Source organism: Protopterus annectens, chromosome 8.part0 (assembly GCF_019279795.1).
Source record: "Protopterus annectens isolate FY-2018-M chromosome 8.part0, PAN1.0, whole genome shotgun sequence".
NCBI classification, from domain to species: domain Eukaryota; kingdom Metazoa; phylum Chordata; order Ceratodontiformes; family Protopteridae; genus Protopterus; species Protopterus annectens.
The window spans coordinates 340843754-340862858 of NC_056741.1; positions in this window are offsets into that span (position 1 = coordinate 340843754).

Sequence of the window (19105 nt, forward strand, 5' to 3'; positions counted from 1 at the left end):
TCAGACACCCACTTGAAGTCCTTCTCACAGTGAAGGAAAAGGGCCAACATCCACATGAAGTGCTTCGTTATAGGAGTGTGTTTCCATGCAGTTGGCTATAGGAATGATACCACAGCTGTTTCACATGCAATTAGCAAGTGGGGGACTCCAATTCTTGCACAGGCCATTAGCTGATCATAAGCAGTACCTACAAAAGTCAAGCTGCTGCCTATGCAAAACAGATGTATTTTTCTACATCTACCAGAGAGAGTGATATATATATATATATATATATATATATATATATATATATATATATATATATAGAGTGAGAGAGAGAGAGAGAGAGAGAGAGAGAGAAAGAGCAAGAAAGAAAGGAAGGAAGAAAGAAATAAGGAGAGAAAGAGCCAAGCGTGTTTGTGTATGATCCATGGATGGAGAGTGGTCTCTGAGTATTATAAGGGTTTCCTATATTGTTCACTAATCCATACTGTCACATAGTCATTGCACATGGCAGTAGAAATGTATGGCTGTGGAGTGTCTACACCAACCTCTATGGTGTTTGATAACTGTTGGCCTTGTAATGTGGACATTGGGGCATATAGGTCCTCAATATAATAATGTAGCAAAACCCACCATGCAATGGATCCTATTACACAATCACACCAACACCCACATAGGATACTGATGACAGACACACACACACTTGCCAGTACTGAGTTTTGAACCCCTACCTAGCTATGTATTGCTACTACAGTATTACACATTTCTCGCACGCGCCACAGAGCTTATCTGTTGGAAAGCTGTCCAGAGGTATCTTTGAAGGTGAGTGACATCAGCAGCAGTTCTAAGGGAGGGATAAGGGAAGTGTAGTAAGTGTGAATGTCCACAAAATCAGGTGTCAACAAAGACACACTCACTCATTCACACAAACACATTTTTACAGTTGCCAGGACTAGGATTAGGACTCCTACCTAACTAGTTTGTTACACTACAGTATTATGCAGTTATTGCAAGCACCACAGAGCTTATACATTGAGGAGCTGTCCAAAGGTATCTTTGATATTGAGTGACATCAGCAGCAGTGCTAAAGGAGGGGTAAGGGAAGTGTAGTAAGTGTGAATGTGCACAAAATCGAAAAAAAACACAACACACTCCACTCTTTCATAAACACATTTTACAGACAGAAACTAGAAACTCCTACCAAACTAGTTTGCTAGACTATAATATTACAGTTATCGCAAGCACCACAGAGCTAATATGTTAGAGAGCTGTTCAAAGGTATCTTTGAAGGTGAGTGACATCAGTAGCAGTGCTAAAGGAGGAGTAAGGGATGTGTAGTAAGTGTGAATGTCCACAAAATCAGGTGAGAACAAAGAAACACTCACTCTCTCACACAAACATTTTCACAGTTGCCAGGATCAGGATTAGAGCTCCTACCTAACTAGTTTACTACACTATGGTATTACGCAGGTCTCACAAGTGCCACACAGCTTATATGTGGGAAAGTTGTCCAAAGGCATCTTTGAAGGTGAGTGACATCAACAGCAGTGCTAAAGGAGGAGTAAGGGAAGTGTAGTAAGTGTGAATGTCCACAAAATCAGGTGTCAACAAAGACACACACACACACTCTCACACAAACTTTCACAGTTGCCAGAATCAGGATTAGAACTCCTACCTAGCTTTCTACACTACAGTATTTTGCAGTTATTGCACGCACCACAGAGCCTATAAGGCTGAGGCTTGGCCAAAGGGTTATTTCAAGGTGACTAACATCAGCAGGAGTGCTAAAGTAGGGCAATGGGAGGTGTAGTGAGTGTGAATGACCTCAGAATCATTCATCTCCAAGCACACAAACACAGTTTAACAGTTGCTATATCTGGGACTAGAACTCCTACCTAACTATTTTGCTACATTATAGTATTACACAGTTATCATGAACACCACAGAGCATATAGGGCTAAAATTTGCCCAAAGGGTTATTTCAAGGTGACCGACATCAGCAGAAGTGCTAGATGGGCAATGGGAAGTGCAGTGTGTGTGAAGGGCCATAAATCATTCCTCTGGAAACACTCCGTCACACACAACTTCCATTTGACAGGACTGAGTTTACAAACGCTACATGAATACTTATTTGTACTATTGTGTTACATAGTTATCACAAGCACCACAGACACTATAGGGCTGAGGGCTACCAAAATGAATGTCTACAGTAATTGACATCAGCACACCATGTGATATAGGCCAAGTGGATGTGTAGTGGGTGGGACAGGCCTCATAATGGAATTCTGTCTGTCACTGTCTGCCTCTCCCTTCCCCACATCTGTGTGTGTGTTTGTGTTTGTTTGACATATTATAGTCTGTTAGCCTTAGATATACGTGAGTATTCCTATCCAATGTGTGTGTGAAGCGTAAATGGTATACAACTTGGAGTGTGTGCACAGACATCTGAAAATGACAGATATGTATAGTCCACTGTGTTGTCAGACATGGGCTTCATTTATGTAAGTGTAGGAGCATGCCCAGTATAACCTTCTGTATTGAGTGTGTGAATCCATTCCAGGTAGGGTTGTACTCCAGTCCAGGGTTTGGTGTTCTAAACCTACAGCTAGAAAACTGTTTCTGCAAGATATCTGTAGATAAGTTGACAATATGAAGTCACAATGGGTGAAAGATAGGGGGTTATTATAACTATTGCTGTTTGTGCTGCTTGTGTTACATGGTTGATTTTAGCAGAGATATTCAGACATATGTACTGTTTTACATTGTGATGTATTATGTCATCAACTACTGACAGATATAATTATTTGCTCACGGTTATTTACCAGGAAATACAAGATGAATGAAGCTGAGTCCAGTATTGTGAGCTGCAGCCTACACATTCCTTCACACTCCTGCCATTCTGGAGGGGTAGCTACAGACACTTGCTGAGGAGTCTGTGTAAATGGTCCAGCACCTTGGTAGTATGGTGGCTGAGGATCTCCTTGTTATACATATATCATCTTAACAGAATGGTCATATCCTGCTGTGGCCATACCTCTTAGCTGTACAGATTCACCCAGGTTATCCAGAGGCAGGGCTCATATATCAGGTCAGTTCTCCTTCACATTGTGGTTTACAAGTAGGTTTGTAGACACCCATTAATGGGTTTGCAGGCAGGGGTAGTATGGGCACAAATCAGAGTTTCAGACTTCACACACTCCATGACGTCCATGCTTCTACACCCCCCTGTTATTCTATCCTCTTCCTAACATTATGCAAGCGATATCTGAGAAGTATCCCTATAGTTGGTCCTTCATCCCAGCGGTATTTATGGATTGGTCCACAGTTCTTGCAGTAGGACATGGGGGACATGCTACTGGGATTTGTTAACATGGTCTTCCATTTGTGTTCTTTTGACTGTGTTAGGTAGTTAGTTAGGACCCTATGTGAACCTATGAACCTATGTTTTGCAGTAGATAGCTAAAGGGTTGTCTGAGAGAGCCCATGTGGTTCAAGTCGCATGTGCCACTTCTAAAAGCATAAAGTTTATTGCTGGTGTACCAAAGAGCTTATAGCTGGGCCATCTCCTCTTATAATTCGAATACTCCTGGCTAAATGTTATCTATGTTTGCAGATGACTGTAAACTGAGTGCTGTTATTTAATCTTCCATTGACTCACAATTACTCCAACATAGTTTAGGTCATGTTAACAACTGTTTCAAATTAAATATGAAAAAATGTAGCATAGTGGGAAAGTGTTTTGTTTAGCCGGCCATGGTGGTGCAGCGGTTAGCGTTGCTGCCTCACAGCAAGAGGTTCTCCAGTTTGATTCTCGACTGGGGTGCCTTCTGTGTGGAGTCTGCATGTCCTCCCTGTGGTCACGTGGGTTTCCTCTGGGTGTTCCAGTTTCCTCCCACATCCCAAAGATATGCAGTAGGTGGATTGGACACTCTAAATTGGCCCTAGGTGTGAGTGTGTGTGCGTGTGTGCGTGTGTGTGCCTTCTGTGGAAGGTTGGGCGCCGGGCTGGCAACTCAACACTGTAAAACCCCACTGCCAATCATGAGCGGTCAGATGATCTGCTGTGGCGACCCCTAACCGGGAAAAGCCGAAAGAAGAAGAAGAAGTGGGAAAGTGTTTTGTTTACCATATATGTGACTCACCTCTTCAATCAGACATTGTTGTAAGGGATCTTTGTACTCTTGTTGATGATTCCATTGTTTGACCATACTGCTGTGATGGCTTAGTGGTTAACTACTATGACTATAGTATACAGGTTCCTGGGTTCAAGACCTGTAAAGGCTGTTTATTTGTACCTCGGGGTTCAGTCCTGGGACTGCTCTTGTTTGGCATCTACTTCTCTGAAGTATAGGCCAGCACTAAGGGACTCTGGCTAACAAAGTTTGCAGATGACTGCAAACTGGGATCCATTACTGAATCACCAAATGATGTGGATATTCTACAAAAGGGCCTTACAGAAACAGATGCTTGGTGCCAGAGCCATGGGCTCAAGCTTAATGCCAAAAAATGTATAGTTGTCCCCTTTGGGAAAAAAACATGTACCCATGAATTACCACACAGGTGGCAGTACACTAAACACTGAAAGTGTGATGAGACACTTAGGGACACAGGTGGACAGTGGTCTCACCTTCAATAACCACATTGCCACAACAGTCAGAAAATCCTTCTATGTGGTACACCTCATCACTAAGGGCTTTTCATCCAGAAAAAAAGGAGGTCATTGTCCCACTGTACTCATCCCTCATTAGACCCATTATAGAGTACAATGCCCCATTTGATATGTACCTCACAAGACATCTGAACAGCTGGAAATGCCACAGAAATACCTCATTAAAAGAATCACAGGCCTAAAGCAGATGCCCTGTGCTGAACATCTAGAAAAACTCCAGCTATACTCTGGCATATCGTCTACTCAAAGGTGATCTCTGCTTAACATACAAGGCCATGTCAAACCCTGAGCTGTTAGACATGCTCCACTTAAAGAAATTCAAATCCCTCTGAGCCACACACTCCAGAGATCTAAACCTTGTCATCAGAATGAACAAAACATGCTGGAGGGATAGGTTCCTGACCCAGAGACTCCCCATACTCTGGAATCGACTGCCCATACATGTCAAGCAGAATGCCTTCTTGGCCCTCTTCAAAAGGAACCTTGATGACTGAATTGGAGATAGGAAATTCACCCCGGGGATCATGTCAGTCACCCTGCTAGACTGGGGTCCAGGGAAGTAAATATTGTGGGAAGAAATATCCAGGGAATTGTTATGGCTAGGCTTGTATAGGCCCTAGGGCCGATAGCCTAGTACCAACCTATGAACCTATGAACATTGGCACTATGGGTGAGGCACAGGCCTTTGATAGAGGACTGTAGGCCCTTTGGTAGTGATGTGGACTATCTGTAGTAGGCCGGTGCATTCTGGCACTCCTACATTCCCAGGCTGCGAGCCAGTGCATTCCCCTGGGTGACAGGGTACGTGTGCGAGGTGTTACTGGCAATACATCCTATCCATATTGATCCATTGGTCTGGATGCAGGCAGGGTGCTGCTTACAGCTAGGGGCACACCTGCATAGGACACCTCATAAGCATGCTGCATTCTGTGGGTATTCCCATACAGAAGTGGGGTCATACTGTACTCATTCCCAACAGCAAGGATAAACCTGTGGCTGATGGTGGGGTGAGCTGAGTGCATGTGTGATATGGAAGCTACTTGCAGCTGACTCACAGATATACCTGGGACATTCCTCTTATGCTGCCATTTGCATGGACATATGCAGTCTCTCATTACTTCATAACTGTGCCTTTTGTGGTCTGCCAGTGATTGGCCAGACTACACCAGTATTTCATACTACACAGAAAACTGATGTGCTGCTAATCTGTATGTACAATTCCAAAGTTGTGTGCAGTTGACAGTTACATTATATGCACTCTGTCTAGGGTGCTTGCACCTGTGTACTGTGTGTATGTATGGGCCCATGTTCATGGCATGTCCATCTTTCAGATGGTGACAGATATTGACATCTGGACAGTGAGTATGGACGACTGCTGACATGGGTATTGCTGAGAAGCATTGTGCTTGGCACTGCAGTTGTCGGAACATGGCCCTGTCAAACACAGTACTGCCCACAAGCCACTGAGACACAACCCTCCATGCCTACACGCTGACCACTTCCAGACAATATTGAACACACAACAGCCTAACACACAGACCGCTCCATATTGTACACATGCAACAATCTATCCTGTAGATATGCCCAGCTTGGTCAATCTGTGCTCCACTGATATAACTCCTCACACTTACATGTTACTGCATTTCTACATAGGATTGTGGGGGGGGGGGCACACCTGATGACTTCAAACATTTGCTATGACTGTACTGGCATTTCAGGTATTCTGTTGGCTTCCCTTTCATTATGTATTCTGACCTATCATGCAGACTGGAGGCATATCAGTAGAGAACAGATCTTAGGTTTTATTGACCTACATTTCAGTTTCAGACTTCTTATACTTCAGAACTAACATACAACTGCCAGACCTGCTGTAGTCTGTCTGTGTAGGTCTGGAGGGGGGCTGTTCACCATTGCCATCATTTGGAGGCTTTAGCCCAGCCTTTCTTTGTGGTCATCTAGACCTGTCCTGCTGGCTGAGGCTGGTGGTGGATATGTGAGCCTCACTGACATGCATGTGTGTGTGTCCTATGGACACCCACAGTTATTTGAGCCACCACATGTACTGCAGTGGGATTTGTCACCTTGTCTAGTACTGCCTAGTATGTTGACACCAGTGTTTGTTATGGATTTCATGCTGCCCATATAATTGTCCACTATCTGCTGCCATCCCACTCAGCCACTCAATTCCCTAACATGCTCACGTCCATACCATAGATACAACTATCAGCACATACTACTCCATTCAGTAATTGATAGGAAGAGTGACTTACCTTGTGGTTGGGTCAGTATTGAGGATGGTGCTGGTGGGCTGACTATGTTGGATGCACATAGTACACTCCCTATACATGGTAAAGCACAAGTAGTATCATGTTTGGAATCCCTTTTACTGTATGTGCGAGTCAGAGAGAGGTGGCATTCCCTTGGTACCTACCGTGTCAGTGTATTTGCTATATGTTGCCTCTTTGCCAAGGCTTGGGCATACTCAGCATGCCTTCTTCTGCCTACATGGGCAGGCTCAGGTAGTTCCTCCTCTGAGTCACTCTGTGCCTGTGATGGCCTCAGCAATGGTAGGGGGCCGTGTGGCCTTGACCCATGCTGTTCCTGCTGCAGCTGTTTCTGCAGGTTCATATTGTGTAGCACGGCACATACTATGAACATTTGTGTACATGTAGCTGGAGAGTACTGCAAGGCTCCACCGGATATGTCCAGGCAGTGGAACTGTGACTTGAGCATCCCAAACACATGCTCTATAATGATTCTGGTTTCTGTGTGTGCCTCATTATGGAGTTCTTGTTCAGGTGTGTGTGCATTTCTGAGGGGTGTCATCAGCCACGGCTCCAGTGCATAGCCAGCATCCCCCACTAGGTGGCCATATGGGATGTCCGCACTGGCAAATGACTGGTACAGCTGTGTTATATGCCAGATGTGGAAGTCGTGGTAGCTTCCAGGGCTACCAGCACACACATTCAAGATTATGCCCTGGGCATCGCACACAACCTGGCAGTTGATGGAGGGGAAGCCCTTGTGATTTATGTAGACCCTACCCCGCTCACTGGGTGGTGATTTGATGTGCATGTGCGTGCAGTCTATAGCACCCACTACCTCAGGGTATCCTGCTATTTGGTGGAAGAGATTCATATTGCTGGTCAACGCCTCACGGGTGTTGATGAAATATATGTGTTCACTGGCATGCGCTGACATGGCATCCAGGAACTGGTGGATTACCCTGGATGCTGATGCTTGTGAGATCCCCATGATATCCCCAGTTGCCCTTTGGAAGTTACCTGTGGCTAGTATTCTTAAGCCTACACATACATTGGTATCCACTGGGATGGGTTCTCCTTTGTTGGTTCTGTGTGTGAGGCGGGGCTGGCACAGCTCAACAATTTGCTGTAGAATGTCTCTGTCCACCCTATAGTGCTGCACTATCCCTAGCTCATGTTGCCTCTGGTAGGTTACCCTGGGTCTGTACACTCTTCTCCTCCTCCTCCTCACTGTGGGATGGTCATCAGCATTCACATCCTCACCACCCTCAGCTTCTTGCACATATTGATGTATGAGAGCGACAGCAGCCCCTAACATTTTGTTAGTTTTGTCAGGTAAAATTTCCCCATCTGTGTATACCGGTGGTGTAGAGTTTGTGGGAAAAACCACAGTGAAAGATGTTTGCATAGTTTATAGTAGTGTGATGGGCTGCTGCCTGTGTAATTGGCTGATTCTGATACATTTCACCTGCCAGCTATGCTACTTCTCCTTGACTGCTTTCCTACTGCTGTTTTAACTTCCCATTGCCTTCCTGTTTAAGCCCCGGGGCACGTTGCGCATACCCACTGCTCAGATGTGAACCATGTTGTATTTTCCTGTTTTTTTTCTTTGTTTGTTTAAAACCCTGTTTAAGCAGGGAAAACAGTGCTCAACAATGTGAGACACACACCCTTCCTTAGCTTTGCTTAGCTAAGGGCAAACACGGCCCACAGAGCTCCAATAAGATTACAGCATGCATTACACACCCCCATATGAGGTCATCCACCTCTTATACTTATACAATGGTGTTGCTGCACCTACACGGTTAAGTGCAAGCTAACACTGAGAGGAAATATGTGATTCAGTATCAATCCCCTCATTTACATAAAGCAGAATGCTAATTCATAGTTACCAAACTCACACTGAGCCTTCCCCCTTAGCAACCACTATTCCTTAATATTGTTGTCTTATGCATGTCATTGACTGTTGTGGTAAAATGATGATTTGGGTATAAAAGCTTATTTCCTCATTTCTTCTTATTTTTCTGGTGATCCCATTTGTGCACTGCTGCCCTACGCTTAAATGGCCAAGATAGGCCAAAAAAATAAACTTGTTTTTTAGAAAATTGCAACTATTTTTCATGCCAATGTTCATATATTTGGCCATTGGTATGCCTACTGCATTGTATGCATGCTTTCTTTCAAGCTGTCATGCCTCCATTTTGTAATCTGCAGAAATGTATTCGGTTAGTAACTGAATACATTTCTGCAAGTTACACTATTCCTGCACATATGCCTGCCTGCTTCCTGGATCGCTAATTCACCTCATTTGCATGGTTTTCACCAGCAAATGAGGTAATTATCATATAGCAGTGGTATCCATGTGGGAATAGTGTAGGAGCACTCGTGCACGTCCCGGGAGCTCATTCCTGGATCGCTCGTCGACCATATTGTGTGCAGCAGCTCTTGTACTATTCTGGGGGTGTGTGTTTTATCAACAGAGGGAACCCCTGGAGTCACAAATGGGTTTTTTCCATGCAGGAACAGTGTAAGAGCTCCTGCATGGAAAATAGCCAGTTAGCGATCCAGGTACATGCCGTTTTCATGTGCACGAGTGGCCCTACACTGTTCCTGCATGGAAAACCATGCAGTATGCAAATCACCTCATCTGCTGGTAAAACCCATGCAAATTAGGTGATTTTGCAATCCATGAAGCTGCCCGGACTCCATGCAGGAACAGTGTCATAGCAGAAATGTATTCGGTTACTAACCAAACACATTCTGCATCTGACAAAATGGTGACATGACAGCTTGTGGAAAGCATGTATTATGTTAAACACATATGCCAATGGCCAAATATAAAGTCATTGGCATAAAAAAGTTTAATTTCTCAATAATTAAACTTTTTTATTTATAGGTTCATAGGTGTGTACTAGGCTAATAGCCCTGGAGCCTTTACAAGCCTAGCCCATAGGATTACCCTGGCATCATGCCGCCCAACCTTAGTTCCTAGTGCCTCTGTCGAGTAGAGCCACTGGAGGGATCCCCGTCGTGAATTTTCTATTTTCCATCCACTCATCAAGATTTCTCTTGAAGAGGGCCAGTGAGGTGCTCTGCTTGACATGTATGGGAAGTCTATTCCGTAGCATGGGCAGTCTCTGGGTTATGAACCTCCAGCATATTCTGCTGATTGTGGTAATGAGGTTGAGGTCTCTGAAGTGTGTGGTGTGGAGTGATTGGGATTTCTTTAGACATGGCTTTGTAAGTCAAGCAGAGATCTCCTCTAAGTAGGCAATATGAGACAGAGAATAGTTGGAGCTTTTTGAGTCTGTCCATATAGGATATGTGTTTAAGGCCTAGGATCCTCTTTGTGAGGTACTTTTGTAACCTCTCCAGTTGTTACAGGTGTCTAGTAAGGTACATGCCAAATGGGGCATTGTACTCGATGATTGGCCTAATGAGGGAAGAGTAGAGGGAGATAATGACCTCTTTCTTCTTGAATGCAAAACCCTTTGTAATGAGATGTGCCACATAGAAAGACTTTCTGACCACAGTGGCAATGTGGTGGTCAAAAGAGAGGTTGCTTTCAACCTGTGCTCCCAGATCTCTTATAACACCTTCTGTGTTCAGTGGACTACCATCAATGTGGTAATTCAAGGGAACCGGGTTTTTCCCAAAGGGGATGAAGACATATTTTTTTGGCATTGAGCTTAAGGCCATGGTTCTGACACCAGTCATTGGTCTCAGTGAGGCCTTTCTGCAGGATGTCAACATCACTTGGGGAGTTAATAATAGCTCCCAACTTGCAATCATCTGCAAACTTTGTCAGCCAGAGTCCCTTTGTGTTGGTCTGGACTTCAGGACCCAGGACTGAACCCTGTGGGACTCCACTCATGACTGGTCGGCAGTCTGACTTAGAGTCAGCTACTTTCACACTGTGGGTTCTATCTGTGAGCTGGTTTGCAACCCACTTAGTGATATAGGGGTTGATGCCTAGCTTAGTAAGTTTTTCTGTGATTCCTGAATGGGGAATGACATCAAAGGCTTTGGCCAAATCAAGGTAGGCTGTATGAACCACCTTACCTTCATCCACAGCTCTGGTGACTGGCTCAAAGAAATTGTCCAAGTTGAGCAGGCATGATCTACCCTTCACAAAACCAAACTGTGTAGGATCCAGACTCCAGAGATTCCCTATATCCTTGTTTATTAGGTCCATGATGATGCATTCCATAGCTTTGCATATTAGACTCGTAAGGCTAATGGGGTGATAGTTCCCGGGGTCTGTAGTCACTCCTCCTTTCTGGAGAGGGTTGACTGTAGCAGTGCGCCATTCGGTAGGGACAAAGCCTGAAGTGAGACTGTGATTGGACAGGGCACACAGGTGAGGTGCTAGTTCATGCTGTAGTTCATGTGGAACATAGCCAGGCATACTGTCAGGTCCCATAGAAGCTGTATTTTTGACCTTTGACAGGGCTGTTTTAACCTGTGCAGCAGTAATACTGGGTGCCTGGCAATCTACTGGTATTGTGATTGGTCCTTTGGGGGAAGAGAGGGGTAAAGTTAGCAGTGAATCTGTCAGTCAGTATATTTGCAATATCTGTTGGCTCGGTATAGGAGGTACCATTGTGCAGTAGCTCAGAGCAAATCTGGGTATTGCCATGGATATTTTTTTACATAACCATAGAAGGCCTTGTGGTTGTCTTTACTATCTGCTGCAACTCTGTTTTCATAGCTAGCTTTAGAGGATTTGATGAGGGATCTCAACCTTTTGTTGAGGCTGATAAGGGAGTTTTTCCAGTCTTGGGACTTCACCTTATTCCGCATCAGTTTCGTCCTTCTGTTGTAGAGTTTGTTTATGGCAGGGGACCACCAGATTGGCTTCCTTTTTTTTGAGGAGAGCATCTTAGTTCTATTGGGTATGGCGAGATCCATGCATTTGTGTATGTGTTCATACAGTGCATTGGTGTATGATTTGGCAGTCATGCAACTATTTTTCATTTGCATGGGTGCCGTGAAGTTAGCCACCTCTGTTTTTAGGAGCGCACAGTTAGCTTTGGAGAAGTTTTTCATGGAGATTACCTTTGCTGGGGGGGGGGGGGCGGTGTGGATTTCCAAGGTGGTTAGCTTGTGATCGGACCTAACCAGGGAGGAGTTGACTATTGGTGTAGAGCAATGGTCACCCATGTTAGTAATGATTAGATTAAAGATGTTGCTACCTCTAGTGGGGGTAAGTACAAGCTGGTCCCGGGCATTGGAATTAATGAATTCCAGAAAGCGTTGGGCAAGTGTATTGGTACATGAATAGTTTTCCCAGTTAATGGAGGGGTAGTTGAAGTCACCCAGTATGAGAGTGTTAGTTTGGATCCTAATATTCTCCAGGGTGCTTAGGAATGTGGATTGTGAATCTCAGGACATGCTTGGGGACCTAGAGCAGGCTACAACCTTAATCGCTGTCTTACCCAATGTTAGTTGCAGCTGAAGTATCTCAGAGGCATTATGTTTGGCTACCAGTCTAGAGGTGTGTGCTTCCTTTATGAATATGAAAATACCACCGCCTTTGGAGCTTCGGTCCAAGTTCTGGGGCCAAAAGGTGGTGAATGAGTTGTAGCCTGGTAGTGCAGGGGTGCTTTCTGCTGCCTTAAACCAGGTCTCTGTTACAGCACAAATGTCGATGTTCTCCATTTTAAGGAGTACTTTGAATGAGTGCATTTTAAGATTTAGACTTCTAGCGTTGAACAGCATGACCCTCGAATTGCAATTGTTTGTAGCTGTTATGGTGGTAATTTGGTCTTTGGAACACCACCTAAAAAGGCACTATAGGGGTGGCAAGAGCCTTGGCCAGTATCTGTAAGCCCAGGGGTGACAGATGCAGGCCATCTCTGGCAAAGCATCGAGGTCTGTCAATCATGTCATCCCAGGCAGATAGATACTGGATCCCCTTAGAATGACATCAGAAGCTTAGCCAATTGTTGAAATCAATCATTTTCTGCTTGTACTGTGGTATCATTCTGGGTGATGGTAGGATGCTGCTCAAAGCTAGAGTCATACCCACCTGGGCTACATAATTCGAGAGCTCCTCCATGTCTCCTTTCATGTAGTCCAAGGAGGTATGTCTCAGGTCATTCACACCAACATGTACAATGACAGAGTCATGTTTGTACCTGTTGTTGAGGGACCTGAGTGCAAGCGTTATGTGGTGGATCCTGGTGCCTGACAGGCAGCTGACTGTTACGTCCTCCTTCTTCAACCTAGTGAGTGGGACATCAGTGTGCCTCACTATAAAGTCACCTATGACTAGTGTGTTGGACATGCTTTTTTGCCATAGGGGCTTTGGTTGAGTGGCACACTGTTTAGGAGAGTTATGTGTCTCGTGATTAGTGTTGTGTTGTGGTGGTCGAGTGCGTTTCTGCCTTGCAGGTCTCTGCTGCTTGGTTAGATTTTTATTGAGACTCCTCAAAGGTGGGGGTGTGGTTTGTGTTTTTATGTGAAGGCAATGTTGGTATGTGTTCTGGAGGGCTATGTGTTCCATGTGTGGTGCAAGTGCTGACCTTCTCTTCTTGACCAGCTATTCCGGTCTTGGCTGGAGAGTGCGTGGCTTCCAATTCGGATATATAAGTGCATCTCTCACAAGTCTGAGTGCTGGGAGTAAGAGGAGAAGGTTGTCAGTGTACACGAGGCAGTTGCTACATTGCCTCAGGATGCCCAAGTTCACCAGGTTAATAGAAGAAAGCACAGGGAAGTGACCTTTAAACATGCCTGGAGGGGTGGCAATTAATAAGTACTGGAGCTGTTTCCTTGTAGAACGTTTAGTGCTGGTAGCACTTTTGTGTACTACAATAATTGTTACAAGAAGTCTGGTAAAGTGCTAAACTAACAAGCTAGTAAAAGTGCAGGAGAGGAGAGAACTGGCAGATCTAAGGGAAAAATTGAAGAGCAGACTTTGACATTGCTCGGAAGCTTACAAACAGTCCTGGATACAGAAAATCTATATCTGGACTAGATTAGTTACAGGAAAGGTGGGAAACAAGTGCAGATGTGGGCTTTTAAGCCAGAAAGTTGAAAGAGATGGAAAAACTCCCCAAACGGTCAATAAACTACAATTTCTGGGCCAAAAAAACACTCCTCTTGTGGTAGATAGGCTACCTAGTACTTATCACTCCCACTGATAAGCTAGAAGGCATCCCTCCAACACAGAAAGGCTTGGGGGACTCAGAAGCTTACAAACAGTCCTAGATACAGCAAATCTGTATCTGGACTAGACTAGTTACAGGAAAGGTGGGGAACAAGCACAAATGCAGGCTTTTAAACCAGAAAGTTGAAAGAGATGGAAAAACTGCCCAAACAGCCAATAAACTACAACTTCTGGGCCAGAAACCACTCCTCTTGTGGTAGATAGGCTACCTAGTGCTTACCACTCCCACTGATAAGCTAGAAGGCTTCCCTCCAACACAGAAAGGTTTGGGGGCTCAGAAGCTTACACACAGTCCTGGATATAGCAAATGTGCACCTGAACTAGACTAGTTACAGGAAAGGCGGGAAACAAGTGCAAACGCAGTCTTTTGAACCAGAAAGTTGAAAGAGATGGAAAACTACCCAAACGGCCAATAAACTACAATTTCTGGGCCAGAAACCACTCCTCTTGTGGTAGATAGGCTACCTAGTGCTTACCACTCCCACTGATAAGCTAGAAGGCTTCCCTCCAACACACAAAGACTTGGGGGGGCTCAGAAGCATGCCAACAGTCCTGGATACAGGAAATCTGTGTTTGGACTAGACTTATTGGCCGATGTCGGCCGTTTTAGCTTAAAGCAGTGGCACGCAATCAAGGGGGTGGGGGAAAAAAATCACATTTTAGCATACATCTGCATTTTGCCATTATAGTCTATGGTATGCAGAATGTAAACAATACCAGGGAGCAGTGGTTGTCAAAGGGAAAGGGTGCGCTTGAGTGCAGTTAACTATAGACTTACACTGGGGGTAAGTAAATGAGGGGATTAATGGTGAATCACAGATTTCTTCTAAGTGTCAGCCTGCACCTAACTGTGTGGGTGCAAGCACAGAACAGTGTAAGAATAAGAGCCTGATGACTTCATAAGGGAGTGTATCATGCTTGCTGTAAGCTCACTGGAGCCCTGAGGCCAGTGTTTGCCTTAGCTAAGCACATCTAAGGAAGGGGGTGTGTCTGAAGTTACTTAGTACTGTTTACATTGCCTGAACACGTGTGTGTGAGACCATCCTCAATACCACCCCAGGCACAAGGTAAGCCACCCTTACTATCAATTATTGAAAGTATGTTCTTATAGTTATAACTATGCTATGGATGCAAGCATGCAAGAGAACTGGGTGGCCAAATGGGATAGTAGCAGATAGCTGACAGCTATATGGGACAGCATGAAATCCATAACAAATACCGTTGTCCCCATACTGGGCAGTAGTACTCAAGGTGACAACTCCCCTTGCAGTACATGTGGTGGCTCGACTGTGGGTGTCCACAGGTCACACACATGGATGTCAATGAGTGTTCTAATACCCACCCCCCAGCCTCACCGAGCAGGACAGGTGTACATGACCGAAAAGAAAGGTTGGACAAAGCTCCACAAATGCTGGCAATGATGAACAGCCCCCCTACAGACCTACACAGATTGCAGTATAGTTCTGAAGAGTAAAATGTCTGAAACTGAAATGTATGCCACTACAATCTAACTTGTTTACTTTACTGATATGCCTCCATTCTGCAAGATAGGGCACTATACAATACTAAATGGAAGCAAACAGAGTATAACTGAAATACCAGTGCAGTCAGTGCAAATGTGTAAAGTTGTCAGGTGTGCTCCCCCAACCCATGTATAAATGGCAGTAACATGTAAGTTTGTACAGTAATATCAGTGGAGCACAGATTGCCTGATCTGTCCCAATCAACATGATAACTGGTGTATGTCCACTATATGCAGTGGTCAGTGTGCCAATTTTTTGTGCATGTTTAATATTGTCTGGAAGTGGACAGCATGCAGGACTGAATGTTGCATCTCAGTGGCCTAGGTACAGTACTGTTGTTGACAGGGCCATGTCCCAACAACTACAGTGCCAACCAATATGCTTCTCAGCTACACCTATGTTACTAGTTGTACACACTCACTGTCCAGATGTCAATATGTAACACTGTCAGAAAGCTGGACAGGCTATGAACAGGGGTCCATACATAGAAACAGTACACAGGTGGAAGTACTCTACACAGTGCCTAGAAAGTAGCTCTGAACTGCACACACCTTTGGAATTAAATATAGAGGTTAGCATCACATTAGTTGTCCCTCTAATATGGAATACTGGTTGTCTGCCCAATCACTGGCAGCCAACAAAAGCCACAGTTATAAAGTAATGACAGACCGCTGATGTCCATATACAAAGCAGAAGGAGAAGGTCCCAGTTATATCTGTGAGTCAGGTGCCATAAGCTTCCATATCACACATGCACTCAGTCCACCACCACCCCCAACAGCCAGAGGTATTTCATCAGTCATATCCTTGCTGTTGGGAATGATTACAGAATCATCACACTTCTTTATGGAATGCACACAGGATGCAGCATGCCGAAATGGTGTCCCATGCAGGTGTGTCCCTAGCTGTAAGCAGCACCCTGCACACTTCCAGACTGATGCATCACTATGAACTATAAGGATTGCCAGGAACACCTCACCCACTTGTCCATGTCACCCCAGGGGATTTCACTGGCTTGCAGCCTGGTAACATATGAATGACAAAATGCAGTGGCCTGCATCACTCTCGTGGCCTTCAGGCCTCTGGCAAATGCCCATGGCTCACCTATAGTGCCATCATATGCTTCTCCCATAGTTCCGTCATATGGAATGTCATAGGATCCTAATTAACAACATAACACATTAAGCAGAAAACAAATGCAAGGCCATGCTGACAAATGCCAGTAGCATGCCTCTTCAAGTCCTAGTGCAAGAATTGTGGACCAAGACATAAATACTGCTGTGATAAAGGTCAAACTATAGAAATACTTCTGAGATATTGCTCCCATACTGTTGGGAAGAGGATAGGATTAAAGAGGGGGGACATAAAAGCATGGATATCATGGAGTGTGTGAAATCTAAAACTCAAATGTCTGCTCATACTTCCCCATCTCTGCAAACCCATGAATGCATAACTACAAACCTGCTTGCAAACCACAATGTGAAGGGAAATTGACCAGATACATGAGTCCTGCTTTTGGATAACCTGGCCAAATCTGTACAGCTGAGAGGTATTCCCACAGCAGGATATGGCAATTCAGTTAAGCTGATAAATGCATAAGAAGGGGATCCCCAGCCAGCTTAGCACCAAGGTGCTGGTCCATTTACACAGACCCATCACTCAAGTGTCTGTAGCCCCCCCCCCACAATGGCAGGATTGTGCCACAATGTCTAGTTTTTGCCTCACAATATTGGTCTCTGCTTCATTTCTCTTGTATTTCCCCGGTAAACAACTGTGAGCAAATGTTATCTATCAGTAGGTGATGAGACAATAAATTACACTGTAAAACAGTACATATGTTCAAAAATCTATGCTAAAACAGAACATGTTACATAAGCAACACAGACCCGTAATAGCAAACTTAGTTACACACAGTATTCCCCATGTTTGGACCAATTGTGTCTCCATATTGGTAACCTATCTACATATGTCCTGCAAAAACAGCTTGCTAGGTATAGCTGTAATACACAAAACCTTGGACTGGAGTACAACCTTCCCTGGAATTGATTCCCACAAGCAATATAGAAGGCCATATTGGGCATGGTCCTACGCTTAGAGAATGGATCCCTACACTCAATACAAAAGGTCATACTGGGCATGCTCCTACATTTAGAGAAAAAAAGCCCATGTCTGACACCACAGTGGACTATAGATATCTGTTTTCTGCAGACTGTTTGGTCTTCACATACACACACACACACACACACACACACACACACACACACACACACACACTGGACAGGAAAACCCACAGCCAGCTGTAGGTGACAGATATGTGGTAAATGTCCATCTGTTTTGTGTGATACGCACACATATCTAAGGCCAACATACCATGATAATTCAAACATACACACACATACACATGGGGAAGAGAGGCACAGACAGTGAGACAGCACCATTATGAAGCCTTTCTCACCCAGTATACATCCCATAGTCCCACTCTACAGTATCTGCTGATGTATGTCATCTTAGATGTACCTTTTGACAAACATTAGCTCTGTAAGCTCAATAGCATGTGTGATAAATGCATAACTTACTTAAGTAAAGAGGTCAGGTTTTGAATCTTGGTCCTGGCAACTGTGTGTGTGAAAGAGTTACTGTTTTACTCCATCCCCACCCAGTACACATCACATTACTCAATATCAGAACATGTGCTGCAGTCAGTCTCTATACAAATTCCTTTTGTTACCCCTCAGCCATATAGGCTCTGTTGTGCTTGTGATAACTGTGTAACAGTAGAGTACCAATAACTATTTATGTAGTAATCCTAATCACAGTCCTGTCAAATGGAAAGGTGTGTCTGTTTGTGTGTATGTTTGTAGGTGAATGATTTTGGGGGCATTCCACTCACTCCATGTCACATTGCCCTAGTTTATCACTCCTGCTGATGTCAGTCACCTTTAAAGATACCTTTGAGCAACCTTCAACCCTGTAATTTCTGTGGTGCTCGTAATAAATGCATAATCCTCCAGTTCAATAAACTAGTGATGTAGGGCTTTGGATCTTGATCCTGACAACTGTGTGTGTGATGGAATTGCTGTTTTAGTCCATCCCCACTCAGTACACATCACATTACCCAATATCAGAACATGTACTGCAGTCAGTCACTGTACAAATTCCTTTTGTTAGCCCTCAGCCCTATAGGCTCTGTTGCGCTTGTGATAACTGTGTAACAGTAGAGTACCAATAACTATTTATGTAGCAGTCCTAATCATAGTCCTATCAAATGTAAAGGTGTGTCTGTCTGTGTGTGTGTTTGTAGGTGAATGATTTTGAGGCCATTCCCACTCACTCCATTTCACATTGCCCTCCTTTATCACTGCTACTGTTGTCATTCACCTTTAAAGATACCTTTGGACAACTCTGAACTATGTAAGCTTTGTGGCATGTCAGATAAATGTGTAATACTCTAATGCAGGTAAGTAGGAGTTCTAATCTTGGTTCCGGCAAATGTAAAAG